Source organism: Pogoniulus pusillus, chromosome 26 (assembly GCF_015220805.1).
Source record: "Pogoniulus pusillus isolate bPogPus1 chromosome 26, bPogPus1.pri, whole genome shotgun sequence".
Classification (NCBI taxonomy): domain Eukaryota; kingdom Metazoa; phylum Chordata; class Aves; order Piciformes; family Lybiidae; genus Pogoniulus; species Pogoniulus pusillus.
In genome coordinates this window covers 14,433,581-14,456,929 of record NC_087289.1, presented here as the reverse complement: position 1 = coordinate 14,456,929, position 23,349 = coordinate 14,433,581, and the positions used below count along the sequence as shown (strand labels likewise).

The following is a 23,349-nucleotide window of genomic DNA, read 5'->3' as shown; positions in this document are numbered from 1 at the left end:
ACACCTGGCTGCTTCTCCTTCTTTGAGTACCTAAAATTGAAGGAGATGTGCAACCCAGCAGATATGCTGAATGTGCCAGTGCAGTCTTTTCATATTTTAAGACTATTTCCTCAACTACACTGAGCATTCTCCACACACCCACAGTACAAAATGGCTACATCTGTACATCAGATCTCCACCCTTCAGTTGACAGGCTTTGCAATTTGAGAACATGTAGTTCAGGTCCTCTTCTACCATGAAGTTCTCTGCAAACAAGGCATTTTATAGTTAATGTTTTGTGACTCCATGTCCCTAGCTCTAGTGATGTCAAACCACTGGCCTGCAGAGCTTTCCTCACAAGCAGACTGACTTCTAAAAATCAGCATTTCAAATGAACCCACAGCCTATCTTCTGAAGACATCTAACAGCTCTGGTATGCAACTGTTGCTCTCCTGCATGGTATTCTTGAGTTTTAGTAAACACTGATTGCCATTAACAGTCATCTTTGTCACTGTACAGGAAAGCAACTAGAATTAATTTCTGCAGCTCTAGCTTACAGTAACAAACACTAAAGCTAAGACATAGTCAAGTGCATCCAGTTCTGGTGTGCCCACTGTAAGGGGACACAGATCTGCTCCAGCAAGTCCAGAGAAGGGCCACAAAGGTAGTCCGGGGGCTGGTGGAGTCACCATCCCTGGAGGTGTTCAAGAAAAGCCTGGATGAGACACTCCGTGCCATGGTCTGGTTGACTGGATAGGGCTGGGGGATAGGTTGGACTGGATGATCTTGGAGGTCTATTCCAACCTGGTTGATTCTATGATTCTACTTGGAGGTTCCACAGGAACACAAGATACAAGCAGCATCCATCAACTTGCACTTAAATCTTTACCTTCCTTCTCATGAAAAAGCCAACAGGAAGCAACTGACACTTTACCATATCTTTGCAAACAGAGGAAACTGACAACTACAGAACAAACCTGTACTGGCTTACACCCAAAAAAAAAAAAAATCACTCCCTGAACACAGCCTGAAGTACACTGTAAATTTATACTGTGAAGTAGGCTCCCAAGAGAAAATGAGCCTGCATAAAATGAAGCGTTTCCATAGGCTCTAGGTCTGCTAACAATGTAGCAATGCAAACAGGTAACAACCCCTTTAAAAATTAACTGAACCCTTTCTCAAGAAAATCTATTTGGATAAGCTCTAGAACTCAATTGGTTTGTTTTGGGGTTTTGTGGGTTTGGTTTCATTTGTTATTGCTGTTGGGTTTTGGTCAGTGTTTTAAGAAGTTTTCAGGCTCTGGCACTCCAGTTTCCTGAATATTTAAGGATACATCTGGCACCTCTACTGATAACACAGTAATACCTCTTACCAGCTCAGAGTTCTTACATTTTTTGGCATACTTTCTCTTCTGTACCTTGGCCCCAAAAAAACGGTGCCTTACTCAATGCTGCTGCAGCAATCCAGTTTCTCAAAGCTGCAGACATACTGCCCTGAAGTCAGTATTAGGCAAAAGGAGGGGGAGCAAGAGACTGGAGGATGTTTATATGCCTTTTAAGTTCAGAACATTTTCTTCCAGCAAGTTGCACATCTTGCTGTCCAGAACGTAGCGTTCAGTCTACTTATCAGAAAATGTTAAACCTTGTATTCTTTAAAGGTAGAAGTAACATTCTAAAAATAAAAGCATACAACACAACAAGAAATGGAGGTGTTAATTTCAACTAAACTGGAGAACTTACTGCACATGATTTAGTAACTGATTAATTATTTTGGACCTACACTACTTTGTTTTAAGCTCATCTCATAGTTGCACCTCATTTTTGCTCACATGCTCACAGGGTTCTCCTCCTTTGCCTATGCAAACATAAACACCATTTTCTCACCTTGCAAGCAAGCACTCATTCCATTACTTCTGCTTCACCAGTGTGGTGGAAGGTCCAAATTGTACCTAAAATACATATCCAAGACATGTCTCTGCATGTCCTAAACACCTACTTACATACCCAGGTCACCTCTCTCTTCACCTTCCCAGGATGGAAGAAGCGGGAAGAGCAGACAAAAGCCTTGGTGCCTCTCAGTCTGCCACAGAGAGGCCGTATTTGGTCTTGGTTTGCACCCTGCTTTGTTTGTTGGTAAACACAGGTCAGGGATGCTAGGCATGTGCATCTCCCCTTTTTGGAAAAATAGGCTAGGATTGGTTCTAGGTGCGGTTTAGATTTGTTGCTACTGGTCAAAGACATTTGCCAAACACACATAAATCTTAGTCAACTTGTTTGTTTACAGCTGTTGGTTTTGCTTGCTACTTGTCTTGTTTTTCCCACAAGAAGACGCTGACTCTGTCAGTCTCCCAAGCTGACTCAAGGGACTGGTACTGCTTGCCCCACTCTGGGATGTTGCCACCTACCTGAGCTCAGCCGAGCCCAAGTCGGTTTGACTCTGGCCAAGTCTAGTAAAGACCTAGCATTGAGATCTGCCGCTCCCGCCAAGGGCCGACTCTTCTGCTATACAGCACCCAGACTGTTGCAAACTGTAAGCCTGGATCTTGCTTCACCCAGGTGGTTGACTGCTCTGATAACTTCCAGAGAGCCACAAAGCACAAGCCTCGTGTCCGTGGATCTTCTCAGGCAACGTACTCAACTTAAACTACACAAGCAGCAAAACACCCCTACACTCCACACGCAGCCACCCACCCTGCACCATCGCCACATGCAAAAGTCACCACCTGGTCAGGAATATAGTTTCCTCGTTTACATACTTGCATATAGTTTTGGACTATCAGTATTGAGACTCTGGACAGTGGGTAAATTATCTCTCTTTGCTAAGGTTTGCAGAAGTTTATGCTTACACTTAGCCTTTAAGTGGCAGTTTGTGCTGTAGGACTCTCTCCAGTAGTTTGAATTTTCTGATACCTTTCCTTTCAATCTGATTGTATATATACATTCTGCAAAGATAGGTTTACCAACTGCATTAAAGAAGTGTGTGTGTGTTGGTTGTAAATAAGTTTGGGGATATTTTCTTTATAAAAATTATTAGTTTATTAAATATACATTGGCCTCATTATAATTCACATCTAACTCAGATTGAAATCCATCCTTAACAACCAGCTGACTCAAATCAAGAATTTAGTCCAGTTAGTTGCATTAAACTGAGTCTTAGGTGGCTGATTTTGACACAATCTCTTTTCTCATTATACTCTCTAAAATCAGTAGTTATCAACTCTGCCCAGATTTTACCCTGTAATCCTCAATGACAAACAGGAATTTCATGTCAAAGCCTCAAGCAGACAGAAGCATGTATTTTCAGTTTAGCAGCCTCTTGTCCCTTATGCTTGTAGAAGTACTTAACAGAATAATTTAGGGATTGATGATAGCAGCATACTGAATATTTCCTAGAACATCTCCCAAATGCTCATCATCACTCTTCTTCCTCGTAGCAAATTTATACACACAAACAAGGGGAAAAAAGATATTGCCCCATGAGCTGTAAGATGCTGTAAGGCACAGTAAGGTGTAGAGATGCTGGCTGCATTCATGTAAATCCTGCGTTACTCAGCTACATGAAAGCACTGAGCCTTAATGCATGGCAAGCTTTTCTTCTTCCAAGGTAAGAAGAGAAAGCTATCACACATTTTCTTATCTGCACCCATTTCTACCTTCACCTTATGAAGAGCCATTAATTGGCTATATGGCTGAAATATGCTAGAGTACACTAAGACTGTTGTACTGCACGTAACAAAATCTAGATGGTGACTTTATCATATTAACTTCTTTTTACAAAGAAACCACACAAGACTGCACTGAATCACACGTTAGGCTGGACTGTGATCTTTTTGTATTCTATGCCTCAAAATCTGAAGAAAAAAAAAAAGCAACACATGCACAACTTAGGCACTCCAAAATAAATGCAAAGAAGTTTCTTCTTAAAACAAGCAGTTAGGTAGCATGAAATTTCTACAGCTCTTCCAGCACAGAATTTCTACAAATTTAGTTCCATCAATTTTGTCAGTTTTCCTGGAAGACATTACTACAGATATTGACGGGAAGACAAGTGGAGTTAAACAGCATACAGAGGCAGTCACCTCTCCAGGCCTTTTTGACACAGAGTTTAAATGGAGTTAAGTTACAATCCTTAGAAAAGCATTGGCTAGAAAGGATGTCTTGAGATAATCTGGTTCAGCCTCCTGTTGAAAAGTAGGGCCCTGAGTTATGTTAAAGATCAGCTGTTCTGCTGAGAAGTGACAGTTTCCAACCACAATGACAAAACATATTCTGAGTTTCCAGAAAGCAAAAGGCAAATCATGAGAGAGCTACCATACCAATTATAAAGGCATGATGAGCAGATGCTAACAAACTGTCCAGAAATGCTACTTTCAGCAGGAGCATATGGTAGTACAAAGGCATGCAACAGATATCAGTTCAGGTAACTCAAGATCTCAGATCTACTTAGATGTACAGGTGTGTAAGGACACATCCCCATCCTTCATAGAGCCTCTCTGAGAGGGTAAGAAAACTTTGGCTCTGTTCCTCACTGCAACTACATATAGTTCAGAAAGCATTCCCCTTCCTTCAGTTCCAAAAAAAAGCCCCACAATCCAGTCAACTGGGCTAAGGTAAGGAAGTAAGCAAAATGAGCATGTACGCAACAAGTATCAAAGCAGCCCAGTTACTGAAGACTAGCCAGTGCTGGCTCATGTGGCCACTGTTACACTGGATAACTTCAGACAATACATAAGCTGTTAGAGACAGATTTTTCCAAACTGCTGACAAAAAAGAAAGCTTGAGTACAAAACAAGTTTTTTAATTCAACTATTCTGAAATCATTAGAACAGAAGCACTTCTTAAACATCAAAAATCCCCTACATATTAAAAGAGGTATAGGTATTGCAGAAACCTTCTCAAATACCACTAGGATTCAAGGCATGGACTCCACAAAAAAAGAACAAACAAACAAAACAAGTTATCCCTCTCTTAACAACTTTACAATACAGTCAAAAGGTTATGGTAACTTTTGGATTTTGCTGGATTCCCTAGCAGTCATTAGAACTTAGACTCTGCCTAGTCTTCTAGCTGAGATAGTGGCAACACAGAAGGCCAGCTTCATAAAAATCAGCAAAACTTGTTCCAAGCTTCAGAGGAGGTAATAATCAGGGTATGATTCTCTAGGTTGCATCTAAGTGTATGTTTCTATCATGACCTATAGATAAAAACTGGGAAGAGAAAGTCTTGGTGTGGAAGAAGGGAAAAGAACTGAAAATATCTTGATCTATTATCTCAGTTTGGAACTAGGGGTACCTATACTGCTAACTGGTGGTTAGAATATTCATTGCCTTAACCTGAAGATTTAAAAGTTTCCACAAGAGATCAAGACCACTGAAAATACCTCTCAAAGATGCACAGTATTGCTCACTAGAGGAATGCCTGAGTTGTTAGGACAGTGTGGTCCAACAGACTACACATGCCATGAACCCAAGCCAGCAAAGTGGCACCCTTACCTGCTGACTTCCGTCTGGTGAAAGGACTGGAAGCTATTCATGCAAAAGATACCACAAGCTTGAGAACACAGTCTGAGGAAGTCAGAGGTCGAGTATTGTTCAAAAAAAAAGGAAAAAAAAAATCTAAATGCATGCTACCACATGCTCCAGTGAGAACACATTCTGAATTGCAGAGCTGAAGAGCCACTCCTGCTTCAAGCAGGTCAGCTGAAGTCTGAGACTGCAGAGACCTTTTGCTGAGCCTCATACAAAATAAGAAAAAAATACTAACAGAAGAAAAAAATACTACCAGAACACCACACAACTGAAAACGTCCTTAGTGACCTGAATAAGTTTAAAACCTTGTTCTGTGAAGATTACTGGACCTGGCACACATTACTGGTTTGGAAATCATAAAACTGCCTGGTTGGGAAAGACCTCAAGTCTAACTATAACCTAACTGTTAGACCACATCACTAAGTTCCCCATCTAAATGTCTTTTAAATATCTTCAGGAATGGTGACTCCACCACTTCCCTGGGTAGCCACTGCTTAGTGACTCTTTTGGTGAAGATATTTTTCATAATATCCAACCTATATCTCCCCTGATGCAACTTGAGGCCATTTCCTCTTGTCCTGTCACCTGTTACCTGGAAGATGAGGCTGGCCCACACCTTGCTATAAAACCTCCTTTATGGGAGTCAGAGGGGAAGGTGGTCTCCCTCACTGGCCTCCTCTTCCCCTACATGCCACAGCCAAAACGTTAACCTCTGGGCTGTGGAAAAAACAAGCTGAAATAACAAATGCAGCACTACTCAAAACCATCAAGAAGCATAGGTACTGCTGGCAGATGGCTTTAACATCTGTCAACACTGCACTTCACTGTTCAAGAACTTAAACAGAAACAAGAGGAGTGGAGGGCCACAAAGCAGGTAAAAAAATTAAAATTAGAAACTTCACCTGTAGAAGTTACAGCAAAATATTCCTGTTACTCTGAAGGCTCAAACAGCTGCACATATTCTGTTTTGTAGATGGTTGTACAGAATACAAAGGTGACCTCAGGTGTGTCAGGTCAGTGTCCCCAGTTTGTGATACACAGAAACCCATAGCTTTATTTCACTACTGATGAAAGAATCACCACACCAGTACACTGAGAAATTAATCCAGGATTAAATCTTAACTGGATTCTTGTGAGCTCCTTAAGTGGTCTAGCTAATGTTAAGACTGTAAATGCCTTTACCTTCTATATTCCTTTCCTCTGAAACACCAGAATCTGCAGTCTGACAAGAGAAAGTAAAGGAAGTTATACAGAACAAATGTAGTGCTGTTTTGAGGGCATGGCTTTTCTGTTCTCTCACCTTACTGCTTTGTTTCTCTTATGCTCATAAAGAAGAAGTGTTATAAATTTTATCACTCCTCTTTGGACAGAAGTACACAAGCATCATTCAGATCCTAGATCCTCATCCAAACCAGGATTTAAGTAGAAAGCATTTCACTTTGTTCCTTTGTTTCTTTACAGTCTAACATTCTGCTGCTTTGAAAATTAAAGTGTTGTCTACAGCAACTACCTCTTGGTTTTAAAGAGCATCAGCAACAGTTTATTACAACAACAATCTCCTATGTACAAAGATAGATCACATCTTCATTCGAAAAATGCACCCCTGTAAAAAAATGAAAAACCCAAATAATTAAGTTCTTCCCCAAATAAATCAAGTTTGTTAACTTTCTGTGCCACCATTTATGGCAAGTCCAAACTACTTCAGTATAAAAGTTCTCCAACAGTGAACTACTGGACTTCAATTCATTAACGGAAGAAAATGCTCCATGGTACAGTGACATGACTTAACCCTTAAAAGAAAGTATTTTCATGTTTACAGCACCTCTAGTTTCTAGGTCTTCAATGCTCTATTTGGCTTGCTTGTTTTTTTTTTAAACCAGCTAAACATTAAATTGCACCACTGAACTTAAAATCAATTCTGCAGCAGTTGCATTTTTTCTGCACACAAATATAAAGATTATCGACAACATGAGAACCCAGAAAGTTCCGGATTAATCTGTATTTACTAAAATGATGGCTGCAAGTCAGCTAATGACAGCTCATCTTAATAAGTCCAAAGGGGATATTGAAGAGTCTCAGTAACAGGAAAGATTTGTTTTCCCACATAGAGAACAGAGACATGTAAAACATGAAACCTTAGCTGCGGAATACCGAACCAGTTTTTGTCTCCGTTGACAGATCTTCCTACCTCTTAGCACAACAACAGAAAAGAGTAAGAAAAAGCAACTGGTGTTCAGAGTTTATTCTTCTGTACAGTTGCATCATACCAAAATTCCTCTGCTACATCACATTTTATCGTAGCAGACTGACTTCATCTCTACAGAAACTTTGTAATTACTGGCACTTACTGGCAAGCTGCTAAACAGAGAACTTTATGCTACAAGAGACTCAGTATACAGTTTTGCTACCTGGTGCCAATACAAGCAAAGCAAATAAAATATTGTGTCCTTCATTTTCAGGTTCTCTAAAAATCCTTGTGTAGCAAGTGTCATAATTCATTGTGCAGTAGCTCATAGTTTCACTAATATTTAAAAAAACAAACAACAAAACCAACATGCTGCCTGGCAAGCCTGAGGGAGAACATTCTCTTCAGAAGAGAAGAACAAATTTGAATGAGGAAGAGCTTTTTACCTTTTGTGAGACAACATAAGCAAGAGCACAGAATTCTCTATGAAGTACACTGGTCAGTAACACTGCCAGACAAGCTAGAGGCAAGTGGTCAAGTTTAGACCAAGTAAACAGATGTGGCAAAGCTAGAACAGGGAGCATTTATTGCCAGTGAAGAGTGAAGTCATTTGAGCAATTACTGAAAATTTCAGTGAAGCAGCTTGATTTCAGCCTCCCTATTCTAACCCCGTAGACCAGATGGCGCTTATTTACAGACTGTCATTCACTTGCACCTGCCATATACAGCCCTCCAGTAAAATCAAGTGCAATAGCACAAGACAAATGCAGATATGGTCCTTATCTATGTCCTACCTGCAGAGCCTGTTAGACGATACATGTGCTGAGTTGCAGCACAGAAGGTTGTCTGAGCCCTGCCAAATTTATCACCAGCTTCTGCCACATTGTCTTAAATTACGAAGAGCTAGCGAGCTCAGTGGCTAGCAAAACACAGCTTGGCCACCCACAGCCTGAAGTACCATAATATGATCTCTGCAGTCTTCTGGACAACCAAAAGGAGAGAGGCAAACAAACTAGGAAAAAACCTAGCTTTAGCCGCTAGAATGAAGAAATCCAGAGACTGGGTCTTAACACACATCATGGCTGGATGAAGGGACACAAAAAGCAGTTGGCTTGTACAGGCACATTAGACAAGTGCCACAGCTAACCCCAAGATTACAAATCTAAGAGCATTACCTAGATGTACCTTGAAAACACAGTAAAAATGGGATGAGACTAGATATTCACTTACAAGGACAGACTGATGCAGCTGGATTTCTTTAGCTTGGATACTGCCAGGTGACCTCATTGATGTTTAGAAATACATATTAGGTGAGTACCAATAGGATGGAGTCAGGCTCTGCTCAGTGATGCCCAATGACAGGACAAGGGGCAATGGGTGGAAGCTGAGGCATAGGAAGTCCTGTGTAAACACAAGGCAAAATTTACTCACTGTGAGAGTGACTTAACACTGGAAAAGGCTGCCTGGAGGGTTATGGAGTCTCTCTCTCTTGAGATACTCAAGATCCACCTGGATGAGTTCCTGTGTGATCGGGCGTAGGTGATCCCACTCTGCAAGGAGGTTGGACTAGATCTTTTGCAGGTCCCTTCCAGCCCCTAACATTCTGATTCTGTGATAATACTCAGCTTCATCCTGAAACTAGTTCACATACAAAAATGTCAAAACTTTAGGACCCTGTTCCCTCATACCACATTGTCTTCAAGAGAAGCACTTCACAGATCAAAAATACAGACCAAAAAAAGTTTAAATCACCTTTGTTTCCAGAGAAAGGGGGAGCACTCAGTTTGCTAGTTCAAAACAGCACTTAGAAAAGTTCTGGAAAAAAAAATCAGGAGGATCTCAGGAGTCTTCCCTTTGTTTTTCTAATCACTGATGCACTGACTCAAGCTGATGGAGTGTTTCAGGCAGGTTACACTAGCCTCCTGAACAAAGACTTCTACCCAACTCCTACATAGAAAAAGTCACAGGCCAAAAGCACAGCAAGATTCCTATACCACATGATACAATCTGGGTAATGGTTTAATTGTAGCTGTTGAGGAGGAAATCCAATTCAAACAGGTTAGGTTTCCTGCTTCTGCAGCACTGGATCTTTAGCTGTCACAAGGACACTGCAACAACAAAAGTATTAAAAGACATTTAACATTTCTGAACTGCGTAGTGCTCGAACCAGAGGCACCTTGGTATGATATGCCACAGGGGCATCCTCTCAAAGAAAATCCATTTCCATATTTACATTGTAACTCGAAGCAATGTACTTAAGAGACAGCCCTAATACACATAATAAATTACTGACACAGGCACAGTTAAAGACCTTTACCTCGTAGGAAACCATGAACCAAACTATTCACCAAATGTGCAGAGAGAAACACAAGCTAAACAAAAGGAAGTCACACCAATAAACACCTATTAAGCACTACAGATTAAACTGTCTTTAAGCTGAGCATCTGAGGGAGGTGGAGTTGTTCAGTCTGCAATGAGAAGGCTAAGGGGAGTCCTCATCACTCTCAACAACTACCTGAAGGGAGACTGGGGCGAGGAGGAGGCAGCCTCCTCTCCTCGATGAGAAGTGACAGGACTAGAGAAAATGGCTACAAGCTGCACCAGGAAGTTTAGTCTTGATATTAGGAAACACCTCCTCACTGAAAGGGTTAAACTGCCTGGGGCAGGGGAGTGTTACTGGGGGTGTTCCAGCAGCATGTGGACGTGGAACTAATGGATATGGTTCAGTGTTGACCCTTCAGTGCTGGGTTGAGGGTTGGACCAGATGACCTTTGAGGTCTCTTCCAACTAGATATATTCTGTGCAATTCTGCATCTCTGTGAAATTCCATCAGCTTCTCTTCCACTCTCCCACCACAAGTGCTACTTCAGTCTATGCAAGTATAAATAACAAAGCAGCTCACATGATAGGCAGTCACAGACACATGTTTTTAAATTATTCTCACCTCAAACCTCAGCAACTAACATTCCTAATCTCCAACAACACAGAAAACACACACCAAGAACACTTGCAACTTCAGTGTGTTACTATTACTTGAAATGGTATTTAGAAATTATCCTGAAATTGGATGCACCTTCATGTTAACTAAACTTAAACATTTAAAATCACTACAGTCTACTACAATCTGATCTGCTTCTAGCTGCTACAGGTCTGGACTTGAACTAGCCATCTTCTATTTTGGTATTGTCAACAGAAAGACCAAACCCTTCTGAAGTAGGCTTGACAAGCTGGATAACACATGTGGAGCAAAGATAAGAGTTTTCAAGGCCCAACTCAGCTATGTCTCTCACAAGCTGAGTATCAGAAGAGACAAAGGTGATATTCAGCAATCTCTGAGCAACCTTCACGAATGGTCAATGGGCACTCAACTCTGGGTCTTGGATTCTTTGTCTCACCTGTTGAAAGCTATAGCATGGTGGGTTAGCATCTTCAAAACACCTTCCCTTAAGGCAACTAAGTATAGAGTTCCCCGTGGGAACAAGCTTATGACAATACTGCTGGAGCCAGTGGTATAAACATTGCACACCTATGCATGCTTTTGTGCTTTGCTTTATTTTTATTTCTCCTCTTAGCCTTTAACTAGCAACTAGATATTCTAGGATAAAATTCAGGCATTGGAAGTATTCCAGATTAATGTAGTACACAAACATATTAAGGAAGAAGTGTCCGTTTGCTTTAAAAAGACAAAACAAACTGCTATTTATAAAGTGATCTCCTTAGTCTTGATAATATTCCCAGGAATATGCTCACTCCTTTTGTAAGAAAAGATTTTAGACTGGTTCTTTCAAAAACTTTTCACAGAAGAGGCTACTTTCATTATATTAGCTGTACCATGAAACTGTATTTGTTTATTCTATGGTGTATGTAGATGGTCTGGGTGAGTACAAGTAGTGTTTGAGGAGGACTATTAAACTGCAGCTTTCCACTTCTGACAGTTTCAAAGCTATGTTGCAACAAATACACCAGAGCAATAATATTTTTGTCTAAAGTAAGTCATAGCTGGACTTAAAATACTCACAATTACTGCAAACATGCCAAGTTCCAATGTTGAGAAAAAGATGAAAATATTTTCTGTAAGGTGTGGATGCTTAAATATTTCCAACACTTGAGGGCAGGGAATAAAATCTTGAAATCCTCATTCAGTAATGACAAGACACTAGTAGATCCCAGAAGTGAAAGATTTTTCTGACAGAACTCAGGACAGTTGCTTAGAGAACAGGCAATTCATTATTTCTGTTCTGTTAAATCCAGAACTATTTAAACAACCAATTCCTGTTAAGTAACATCCAAACATAATACATCATCCTGTGAGTTTATCAGATATTATAAAAAGACTGTTATCTATAGAATTCAACTCTAAGATAAAAACGTTCTTATTGTTACAGCCTAGCTTACTTCAGTGGAACTACTCAGGTGATACAGTTATCTAAAGTCAAAGTTGCTCCCTCAAAACTCCCATCATAGAATCAACCAGGTTGAAAGAGACCTCCAAGATCATCCAGGCCTACCTAGCACCCAGCCCTAGCCAATCAACTAGACCGTGGCATTAAGTGCCTCATCCAGACTTGAACACCTCCAGGGACAGTGACTCCACCACCTCCCTGGGCAGCCCATTCCAATGCCAATCACTCTCTCTGCCAACAGCTTCCTCCTAACATCCAGCCTAGACCTCCCCCAGCACAACTTGAGACTGTGTCCCCTTGTTCTGTTGCTGGTTACCTCAGAGAGGAGACCAACCCCATCTGGCTACACCCTCCCTTCAGGTAGATGTAGACAGCAATGAGGTCAGCCCCTGAGCCTCCTCCTCTTCAGGCTGCAAACCAAACCACAGCTCCCTCAGCCTCTCCTCACAGGACTGTGTTTCAGGCCAATTTCATCGCCCTTCTCTGGAAACACTGCAGTACCTCAACATCTCTCTTGAATTGAGGACCCCAGAACTGAACACAGTACTCAAGGTGTGGCCTGACCAGTGCTGAGTACAAGGGAAGAATAACTATCAAAACTCTAAAAACCCTACCACACTTTGAACACTGATTTACTCTAATGAGGCACTTGCAATGCTACAAAGTAAAAGAATATCAAGCAGTGCAGACTATCCTGTAACTCAGTACCAAACCTAAGAAATGTTGCTATAAGATCTGTCAGTTCTTGAAAGTATTAGTAACTACACGGTCCAGCTACTCAGAGTGATACTGTGAGGGGAATGGAGAGTGGGGTGTAGAAAAGGAACTAATGCATAGGTGTCTGTATATACACACACACCCCCATTACATAGTAATTGAAAAATCTTCAGGGCTTTTGTTTGGTTTTTTTTCAGAAAGTATTTATCTGAAATCCTCTATGCCATCACAGCTGGCCTTAGTCAAGAGAAATAAATCCAGCTGAAAGAAAAGTGTTCTTACAGGAGGTTACTAATAAAGACTGTATTATTTACCCTGGCAACAAGAAGGTTATAAATGCTTTTTGTAAGTGCAAAGTGTAAAACACCACAATAAGAAAATTAAAGTGAGAGGATTGCATCAATACAGACAGCAAGCAAAACAGTTATGAGAAGCTTTCAGGCTGGAAATCAGAGGATCCTAAATGTCAAGAAGCAACACATTGAAGTGATCTCCCAGGAGGACTGAAGAATTAAACCAACAAATACAAAAATAAAACTAGCACATGCACTTCGGTGCATTTTAGATGACTGCAAGGTAGAGATTTAAGTAATATATCAGAAGTATTAGGAGATTACGCTTCCAACACTATGAGGTCTCCTGCTTAGCTTACTACTGAACTGTAGTATTTCACTGTACTTACAGACTACTGACAAATACATTTTGCTGTCCTACAAGGCCAACCAGCAGAGATAAGATGCTCAAGGCTGAGACACTCACGTACAGGAAGTACTTTCTGTTCCTAGAACAGACTATTACAGCCACTTGATCTTTTTGCTAAAGGAGTAACTGGAACATCATTCTTACTATCATAACACCCAGTACTTTTCAGAATGTAAAAAGTCTTAAGACACTTCAAAAGAAGCAAACCTATATTATCTGAAGTCTGGGAAGCTTCCTATCCCGTGGTAACTACCAGTGAAACTCTGTTATGACTGAAGAATGAAAACTTGTTCCCATACCTTCTGCTGGGAAAAAGACAAAACAGAAGACAGATCTCCACAAAACAGTGTACTGCAATAAGCAGTGAGTTCCAGGATTTAAAAATACAAGGGAAACCTCAAACCATAGCCTACATTTTGATAGGGTTATTCTATGCAGACAGAGGTTGTTTATCCAGCTGTGTCTACTGCTGTGTCACTCTGTGTCCATATGTTCATGTTTGATATCTCACAAATGGGGGGGAGGTGTGGGGGATGGGTATCTGCCAGAATTAATACATTCAGAAAAATCAAACCAGCTACTGAATGTATTTTTTTAAGATATATATGTAGGACAAAAAAAACCAAAACACATAGGAACATGCTATTTTGTAGCCAAGTTATTAACAGCAATCAACAGATAGTTCAAAATGGGTTACAGAACTGAGGAAGCCAGAACACTCATTTAACACTGCTCTTACATCAAAATGACCTGTTACCTAGTTTAGATTTGAGAGCTTACTGAGCTGCCTTTGAAACTAGCCTATCATTACTTACTTGATGGAACACAACACTGAAAAATCTAAACATCTGCAAAGCAAGAAAACATTTTCATGAGAAACAGCTTTTAGACAAAACCGCATTAAGCAATATTGCAATGTACAATGTACCTCATTTGCCTTAATTCTAATTAAGTTCTTTTTAATGCACCACCACCACTAAAGATTGAAATTAATTGCATTAATAGCACAAGTGAGATCTAATAGGGTTTCCAGCAATTTCAAGTGGTCTTCAAGACTGCAAGAATAAACAGGTACTGCAGACAAGAGCAATGCCAGTTTACAACAATCAGACCCCCAAAAACAGGCTGAGGGATTTGACAAAGTGTTTCTGGTGACACTACAGATTTTGCCACTAGGAAGTACAGTTAAAATTTAAGTGCAAGATATCCATCTGACAGAAACTCACATGAAGTCTTGGACAAAATGCATCAAGTGTTTTGGAAAATAGGTGATACAACAACATTACATTTATCCATTGACTTAAGTTACATAATAGGATTCTACTTACAACTACAAAAGCATTTTTAACAGCTTTTGACTAAGTTTGTGACAGTGTAAAAAAGCCTGATGCATCCACAGAATGTAAGGATAACCAGGAAATGCATTCATAGCAGTGTATTTTGAAAGTCGTATTATTTTGTTAAGCTTTACGTTCATCTTAACTGTGCTTTCAAAAATCAACTCATCACATTTGCATTTACTTCTAATTTTTGAATATATAGTTCTGAGGTCCTAGCTTACTTGAGTTTATATGCATAGGCAAGAAAGCCAGAATCTTCAGTGCCCATTCTGCTGTAAATCCAGTTTGGCTTCAGCAGTATATCAAGAATCCCCTAGCTAATTAGGAAAAAAAAACCACCAAAACCAACAATAACAACAAAAAAAACCCACCCCACACCTCATCCTCACCCCTATGCCCATAGTGCTCAAGTACTTAAATACTAATGGAGGGCATTTAAGCAGTACCATTCCATTCCACAACATTTTTTCTTTCCTCTTCAGTCAATCTGAAGAGCACTCAGTTTCCACTCCCTCCATGAAGTACTTATATCTACATCATTTCTCTTTAAACTGCTTCTTCAAACTCTACCTATGAAATACTGATACAAGTTTTAGCTAGAGTCCTGCTGCCAAGAGTTTAGCATAAAACATAGCTACATTAAACTGCAAGTCCACAAAACACTTGAGGTAAATGAGAAATAGGAAGTAAGTAGAACTGTATGAAAAGTTGTCCTACAAGAAATCTGAAGAAAACAGATTTGCTATCTTATTTTGAGAATTTTTTTTTCTGAGAAAGAGTGTTCAGGCATTGGAATGGGCTGCCCAAGGTGGTGGTCAAGTTGTCTGAACATGGTTCTTAGGAATATGGTTTAGAGTGAACCTCAGAGTAGGGATAACATTTTGACTTGGTGCTCCTGGGGGTCTTTTCCAACCAGAGTGTTTGTGTGACTGTGATTATGTTTAGCAAAGGAGTAAGTTTGTTATCCTGTTGAGCATTTTGTACTTAGTAAGGGAATGAAACTAACTACTTTAATCCCTAATCTTACTGTACAAGGCAGGTCTTCAATTTTATTACCAGTGTTATAATGGTATAAGGTGAACTGTCAAATAAATCAGGCAGACTATTGCCAGAGTAAGATATGGTAGCATGGGTATGAAAAAACATTGTGGATCAGAGTGTAGATCTTTAAAGTCCAACTTTTAACACTTGGAATCCTGGCTTAAAGTCAGCCAGTGTCATGCAGCTTCCATCACTTTCTTCAAAAGAGATTCACTTGAAATAGTGTTTTCCCCAGAAATCTTTGAATTAACTTTAAATCAAGTTGCCTTTTTATGCACACCAATTGTATTCCTGCCCCTTCCGCTACTTGAATACATTTACTTGGACTACTAGCATTACTTAAAGGTCTGAAGGCAAGCTACTTGGCTAGTCAGCTTCTTAGGTGCTATCCAATCTGTCTCTGTGCCTCTCTCCAAGTTAGTGATTTCCCACCAGTGGATGAGTTCATCAAGTTTGTCAAGTCATTATAGCTGAAACAACTGCAAAGGTCAAAATGAGCAAAGTTTTCAAGAGAAACAACAGTTCCCAGTCAGTAACTTAATCATAATGGAGTATAACCTCAAAATAAAGAGCAAGAGTATGTTCACTCTAAGAAATGTAGGGTTCCACATTTGTATTCAGCATACAGCCTCTTTAAATGCAAAGCAATATCTCAACTGTGATCAGAAGGTTCAGTTACATTACACACACCTTCCAGGAAGGGAGACTTTCTATACTGAATAAGCTAATTACGTAAGGGACTTGACATTAAAAAGACACAGAACGTCATTAACATGGATACGATGCCATCTTCTATCCCTGATGTTAAAGACATCTTACAATATTTCCTGTCCAAAACCAAGCATCTACCACAAATTCATATTACACAAATATATGATGTTAAAATAGCTTCTCACTAACTCCAGGAACAAAAGTAAGCATCTAATCATTACATCAGCATAAAGGACTATTTAATGCAAGTCCCTTGATTGGGGAAGGGTGTGAGGCTGTGAATTCATGTGTGTTTTTCCTTTTCTTTCAGGTGGGGACAGAGATGTACATGGGGATGTTGAAGTCCACCATCACTAGCATTACTTACACATTGTTCATATATTTCCTTTTTTTGGTGCATCAACTCATTTATATTGCTCCTAGAAAACCCCACATTTCCATCCTTGAAAATACAACATGTAAGTGTATTTCTGATTTCCACACTTGTTTACTGGTACTTCAGCTTTTAAATCTTTGCAGTCTTGAACCGAGAGAGGAGGTACAGGACAGGCTTCAAGCATATAAAATCCTACAGACCACTTCTCCTACATGGAGTGGCTAAGACAAATCACAACAAGAAAATTGCAAGGCAATTAATACTGAAGCTAGACAGAAGGATGAGGGAGAATGAAACAGAACATCCACTTTCTAAAAGCAAAAATAACATAAGATAAGACATAGTTATGTTGGAGGACAAGAATCTACCAGATGACTTATGAAGCTTTGTCCCAGGCCTATTTTTCCTATTGGTTTTACTTTTAGGAACTAACCCTAAAAAGTCAGAAATCTTCATTAGAGTTTCTGCTCTGCATTACTAAAACCTGGCATTAACCATGTTTTAAATACACAAGAATAGTCAGCTACAAACATAAACAAGATGCACATTGCTAGTATTGGTTCTAAAGCCTGTCTGACAATTAAAAAGTCTTCTGAAAGTTTTAACACCGTCATCTCCAAGTAACAACATGCACATGATAAAAGAAAGAACACTTCTCTTCCATTTCCACCTTTACAAAACTTTGTCAAGTAGTTGCCTTTCTCTATACTGTTTACTTTTTATTGCATAGCATCCAAAGAAGTTATTTTGAAAGCAGAATAAGCATGAAATATACCTTGCCTTTCACATCTTAAAAATGCCTACTTGTTTCACAAGTACCAGAGAACTCAGCTTCCATTTTGAAATACCAAATTGCTCCCTACAACCAAAGGTTAACATTCTGAGAGATGACTCAGACCCTTTCATACTTTAAGGAGGTCAAATCTTTTCTGTTCAACACAGATTATTGTGGACATCATCACAGAGAATACTACATTCAGAAAACACAGAAGTTGCCACTACTCCATGAGACAGCACTGTACTGTTACAAAGTGTAAAATCCTTCCAGTTTTCTCTCTACACACACTCCCGTGGGTTTGTTGGTTTTTTTCCCTGCCTTATCACTCAAGAAGATAGAGCTATTTCATCAGTAGTTAGCAATGAGAAACTATTTAAGAGCAGATAAAAGCAAGTGATGAGGAGGGCCAAGTGACCTCCGGAGGTCCTTTCCAAACTGGCTTACTCTATGAATCATGCCAAGGGATGCTTTTCTGGGACAACTGAGGGCAGTCACAGCTTGAACATCACAACCAGCACTTCTCCTGTGTCTTTAGTACAGAAATCCAGTATTAGATCACCGCAATTAACTGATACACACCCAACTTTTCCAGTTTTTTTCTACAGAGAAGTCTTGATTTCAAAAGCTATTGCTCTTATACATGGCAGTGTTCTGCCATATTTGTATTGAGTATGCTCACGAGTCAAGAAAGACTGGCAACAGGCAGTACACTGCAAGACAAGCCTTATTATAGACAGCAAGAGTAAACAGATTGGCTGTGTGCTCAAACTCTGGCTGTCAGACAGAATTGAAGGAGAATATGACTGCATATTTACAGTTAGATTCTACCAACTTGCAAAGGAAAACTATCACACAGCAGGATCATGAGAACAACTGCTCCTCAAAACTAAACATCAGTGGCATCTGAAAGCACACAGCAGAAAAGCTAGTTGACTTAGCACTGTCACACTGACTTGATATAATGTTATTTTTTTTAAACAGAGGATTGCTAAACTTGTTTTGAAGTTAGCCATTTTGTTCAAAAAGACATTTTGAAACAAGAAGCTACATACCTTCATTTTGTCATGCTTGATCACCATAAAGAAGTGTGAAAAGTTTTGCTCCTTGAAAAACATTTTATCATGTAAATTGAGGGGGAAAAAAAAAGGAAAAAAACAGAGTTCATGTGGCTTTGGTTTTCAGTTACTAACCTCACGTCCCAAAATAAAACTTAGCAATGAAAACATTCAACAAGAAGTTAGTTAATATTACAGCATAAATCTGCTGAGACTATAAATAGATTAAAATATTAAGAGCAAATCCAAACCATTACTTCTGAAAAATAAACCCACTGACCCAAAGGTAATCTGCCAAAGAATTTAGATGTACCACTGCCTTCAGAGTCAGTACTGAATGGGGTAGTGGCAGCATGATGAAATGTTTCCACCATTAAGAACATCACAGAGTACACAAACTGCTTTACTAATTAGTCTTACTAATTTGGCAGGTGATAAACAGGACACAGATCATCCACCAGGCCAGTGGGAGAACTCAGAAACATCCCAGGTTAAGTTTTTCACAACATACACCATGTTGCGCAACTTAAAGAGATTTGATGATACTTCAAAAGAGATCATCACAGTAATTTAGACTCCATATGATAGGAGACAGACCTGTGATCAGATGTGTTCCATGTGTTTATTAGAAAATATAACGTGGCCTATAAATATACAAGATTAACACAGATAGTTCTGAAATCCACTTATACTGTAAATTAAGTGCAAGCACAGGTTAGTCAAAGAATAACTTCCCTATTTATGTTTCAGATTCACTGCTTAGAAAAGGAATTTAGTCAGGTTATCTACTTGGACTGTCTCAAAGTAAGTAACTGTACTTATTAACATAAGGACCTACACAGAAGCTTTTCATGTCCTCATTCATGACATTAAGTCAACTGCATTACATTGCTGATAAACTGTTGCAGAAGAAATACAGTGTCTTTGTGACCTAGAGGTTTGGGCCTCAAATTCAGGAATGATTTTATTAGGACGAATGTTCATTACATTTTTTCCCAACAACATTCACATTCTGGGTTTGAAGACAGTCAAAATTCAATATAAAGAAATGAAAATTAAAACCACAGAACAAATGTTAACGACTTGTTCATGCTTTCTGATTGACAGTTCTGATTATTCATTTGCTGAGAAGACACAGGTTGTTTCCCTAATGGTCACCTTGGCCTGAAGAACTTCTGCAAGACATCAAAAGACTCCATTTTCATAAGCCTCTTACTCAACAGGTTGGCACTCCTGATGAAGCAGATCTGCTATACTTATAAGGAGTAACATCACACTGTGGATGACCTGCAATTTTTCTACTAACATCTAGTAGATGTTTAGGATCCTATCTATGAAAGGATCTGAAGACAGAAGAATATTCAGACTAAGTTGTCAGTTCAAGCTTACTATTCCACGTTTTTTTTTTCAGACAGACTCCAGGAACAGAGAGGAAACATCCATTACCTATATGTCTAACACAACAAGAAGATACACACAAAAATACCCTATCCTTGTAAACTTAAAGTGCATATAATAAAACAGTTATTTACAATCACCTACACTTTAGAAATATTGAAACTATTATAACTTTAACAATGTCAGTTTCTGAAAACTTAAGCATTATTTACAGTATTTACTCACCAGAGCTTTCAAACCCCTCAGCCCATATATAAACACTGTGAAATTATTAATTGTAGAAACTGAAGTACTAATGTTTTTATAAATTCCATCCCTGTGTTTATTAAATAGGCTGCCAAACAGTAAAGAGATATGCAGTTATTATTCCAACACTGTTTTCATGTTCACTGCATATTTTTTTACATTTTAAAACTTTTAGCATAAGGCAGAACTTCAAAATCTTACCAATTTGAGCAGAAATCAAGTACCAAAAACTACCCCTGTAAAATGAGAAGTCTAGTCTTGGGAGCTGGAGAAAAAGAGAGAACTGGAGAAGAGGAGAATATACCAGATATAAATGTAAGTAATCACACCAAAACATCCAGTGATAGCTTTCCTATGAAAAGCTCATAACATTCATTTAAATTTAAAGTAATTAGAATTCCTCTTCTTTCTCATGATGATGAATGCACTTCATATTTGCCAGGTGGTACCTACTCAACTCTTTCCCATAACCTTTAAAGCAGCAGGAAGCCAAATATTTGTAATGAACACAATACATAAACTGTGGAAGCTATCCTTTTGTGAGTGAGTTTTGTTTTACCTCTAGAGCAATACTCTTTCTGCTGAACAAAGCAGGAAGGAAAAAAAACCCACAACACTCAATAGTCTTTTTTGGGGGAAAATAAAATCAAATTTAAAATATTTTTTTGATTGCTAAATATAATAAAGCCATCCTCAAAACGAACTGCACACGCTCTAAAAATGTCCCCAAGTTGCATGCCAGACTTAAACAATAAATTTAGGCCAGTACCAAGCACTCATTTCTTCCCTGTGTATAAATGCGACACAATCAGGCCTCACATGCAGGCCTCTCTCTCCAATACAGGCAGGACCTTTGTTCCATACGTCGATGTTTTTCCCTTAAAGCCCTTGACATAACTTTCCATTCTTTCCCCTATTATTTTCCGGTGCACAGTCTAGACTTTCAGGCTCCCGTTCTATGAAAAACCCTGGCTGCCGAGAAAGCCAGTCCACTAGGAAGGGGGGGAAGGGGGAACAATAAAAAAGTTGAACAGCAGGAAGATGGGCCTGCAGGTCTGGCCAAAGCCCCGGTATCAGTTGGTTTCCCAGCCCCAAGACTCCCAGAGCAGGAGCCAGAAGGCGACTGGCGTCAGCACTACCAACACCTCCAAACTTCTCCCACTCCCCAGCCCCCCCAGCCCGTCAGGGAAGGGGAAGGAGGAAGAGACAGGCAGGAAAGGCAGAACCCAGCGTTTGATCAGCCTCCAAGAACGACGCATTATGCAAGCAAAGGCGAGGACCAAGCAACTTGCTTCTCGACTGAAAGCAACAAAAACACCAGCTCTGAAATATTAACTGCAAAAATAACCCCTCTTTTGGGGAGCCGGCACTGCAACTCCGACCCTACAGGCGCCTCCATTCTCTTCCCACCTTCTGCCTCCCCCATCAAAAGCTTGTGAAATATGGACGTCGGCCGATTATTTAGCATTTCTATCGAGCCGGGCAGGGGGGGAAGGAAAGAGTTGCTATTTTTTCCCTTAAGATATTCGATAGCTCCTTCAGAAAAAAAAAAAAGGGGGGGGGAAGAAAGGAAATTTTTAAAAAGGAGAAGAAAAAAAAAGGAGGGGGGGGCGGCAACTATTAGGGAAAAGGGGGACAACGGGAGTGGGGGAGGGAGAAGACGGGGAAGGGCATACAAATCGGTACGGACGACAGCGTCAACACTGACACTGCCTTTTTGTATCAAGCAGCTACACAGGGCCCGGAGATGGGAGGCCGCGTTGCCCCCACACATAGGGCAGCCCGGGCGAGGCAAAACGACGGGCAGCAGCCCTGCCCGGTGCCAGGAGGAGAGGAAATACTCTTAGAGCGGACTCCAGTGACTGCCTGGCCATTTTGTCGGCTCCGTTTCCACCCCTTCCCCTCTCAGCGAGGGCCCATTACACACCTCTGGGCCCACACACTCACCAACGCGGCGTCATGTCGTCCCCGTCTCCCCCCCTCCTCGGCAACAATGCTCCGGGATGGCGCTACTCCCTTCCCCTGGGCCGCCGAGAAGGGCAGCTCAGCTAAACGCCGGGGATGACACAACAGGCCCAGCTACCCGGCCCAGAAGCTGTCGAGGGGCCCAGCGCCACGCTGCCCCGCGCCCGCCTCCCCGGCGCCCCCTAAAAGAGCGGAGGGGCCCCGAGTACCTAGTTTGTCCCGATGCGGCCTCCGCAGACGCTCCGTATCTCCCCTCCTCCCAACAGCAGCCGCCTCTCTTCCCTTCAATTATCAGCTGAAGCCGCAGCACCGAGCAGCGCCGCCGCCGCCTCCTCCGCCGCCGAACCCCTTCCAGCGGCGAGAGGAGGAAGCTGGAGGACTACTTTCTGCCGGTGGCCGGGCTCCGACGGGGCCTGCGCGCCCCCTGGGACAACGGGCGGGCACGGCCCCTGCCCCGGCTAACGCCTCCCCACCCCCCCCCCCCCCCCCCCCCAGGGCAGCCCCCGCCGCCGCTGCCGCCGTGTGCGCGTTCCGCTGCCTGCGCTCGGCGAGGTCGGCGCTCGGCGGTCAGTATCCCTCCGCTGGGGTCGTCACCCCTAGGTACGCGGGAGGGTCTCCCCCCAGCTGAGAACTGGAGGGAGAGAGTGGGATGCAAAAATGAGCTCAAGCTACGCCGCGGAGCCGGGCCTCCGCCACAGCAGAGACAGAGACCCTTGCCCGGCCACCGAGTTATTACCGGCCCTGCTCCTTTAAGAGGGGGATGGGCTGCCGGTGACCCCGCTCCGTGCCCGCCTCTTCCTGGTTGCCATAGTCACCGCCTTCTGGCGTCCCAAAATGGCGCTGCCGCCGGGGAGGAGGCGGCCGGGACACGCGCCAGGCCCCGGCCCCCGCCGAGGACTGCTGCTGCCTGCCTGGCACCCGCGGCA

General features: G+C 41.3%; 1 protein-coding gene across 6 annotated transcripts in view; it reads right to left on the bottom strand.

Annotated features, from left to right (window-relative positions):
* Positions 1 to 22,798, bottom strand: part of TRIP12 (thyroid hormone receptor interactor 12) — an 80,194-nt gene extending 57,396 nt beyond the window's left edge. For 5 of the 6 annotated variants that reach the window (XM_064165217.1, XM_064165219.1, XM_064165220.1 and 2 more), the window contains exon 1: positions 22,633 to 22,798. The gene's annotated coding sequence lies outside the window, so the exon portion shown is untranslated. Of the gene's footprint in view, positions 1 to 22,405; positions 22,486 to 22,632 lie in introns of those variants that run through there. The other variant, XM_064165218.1, reaches the window with a different exon arrangement.
* Between the last annotated feature and the right edge of the window lie 551 nt (positions 22,799 to 23,349).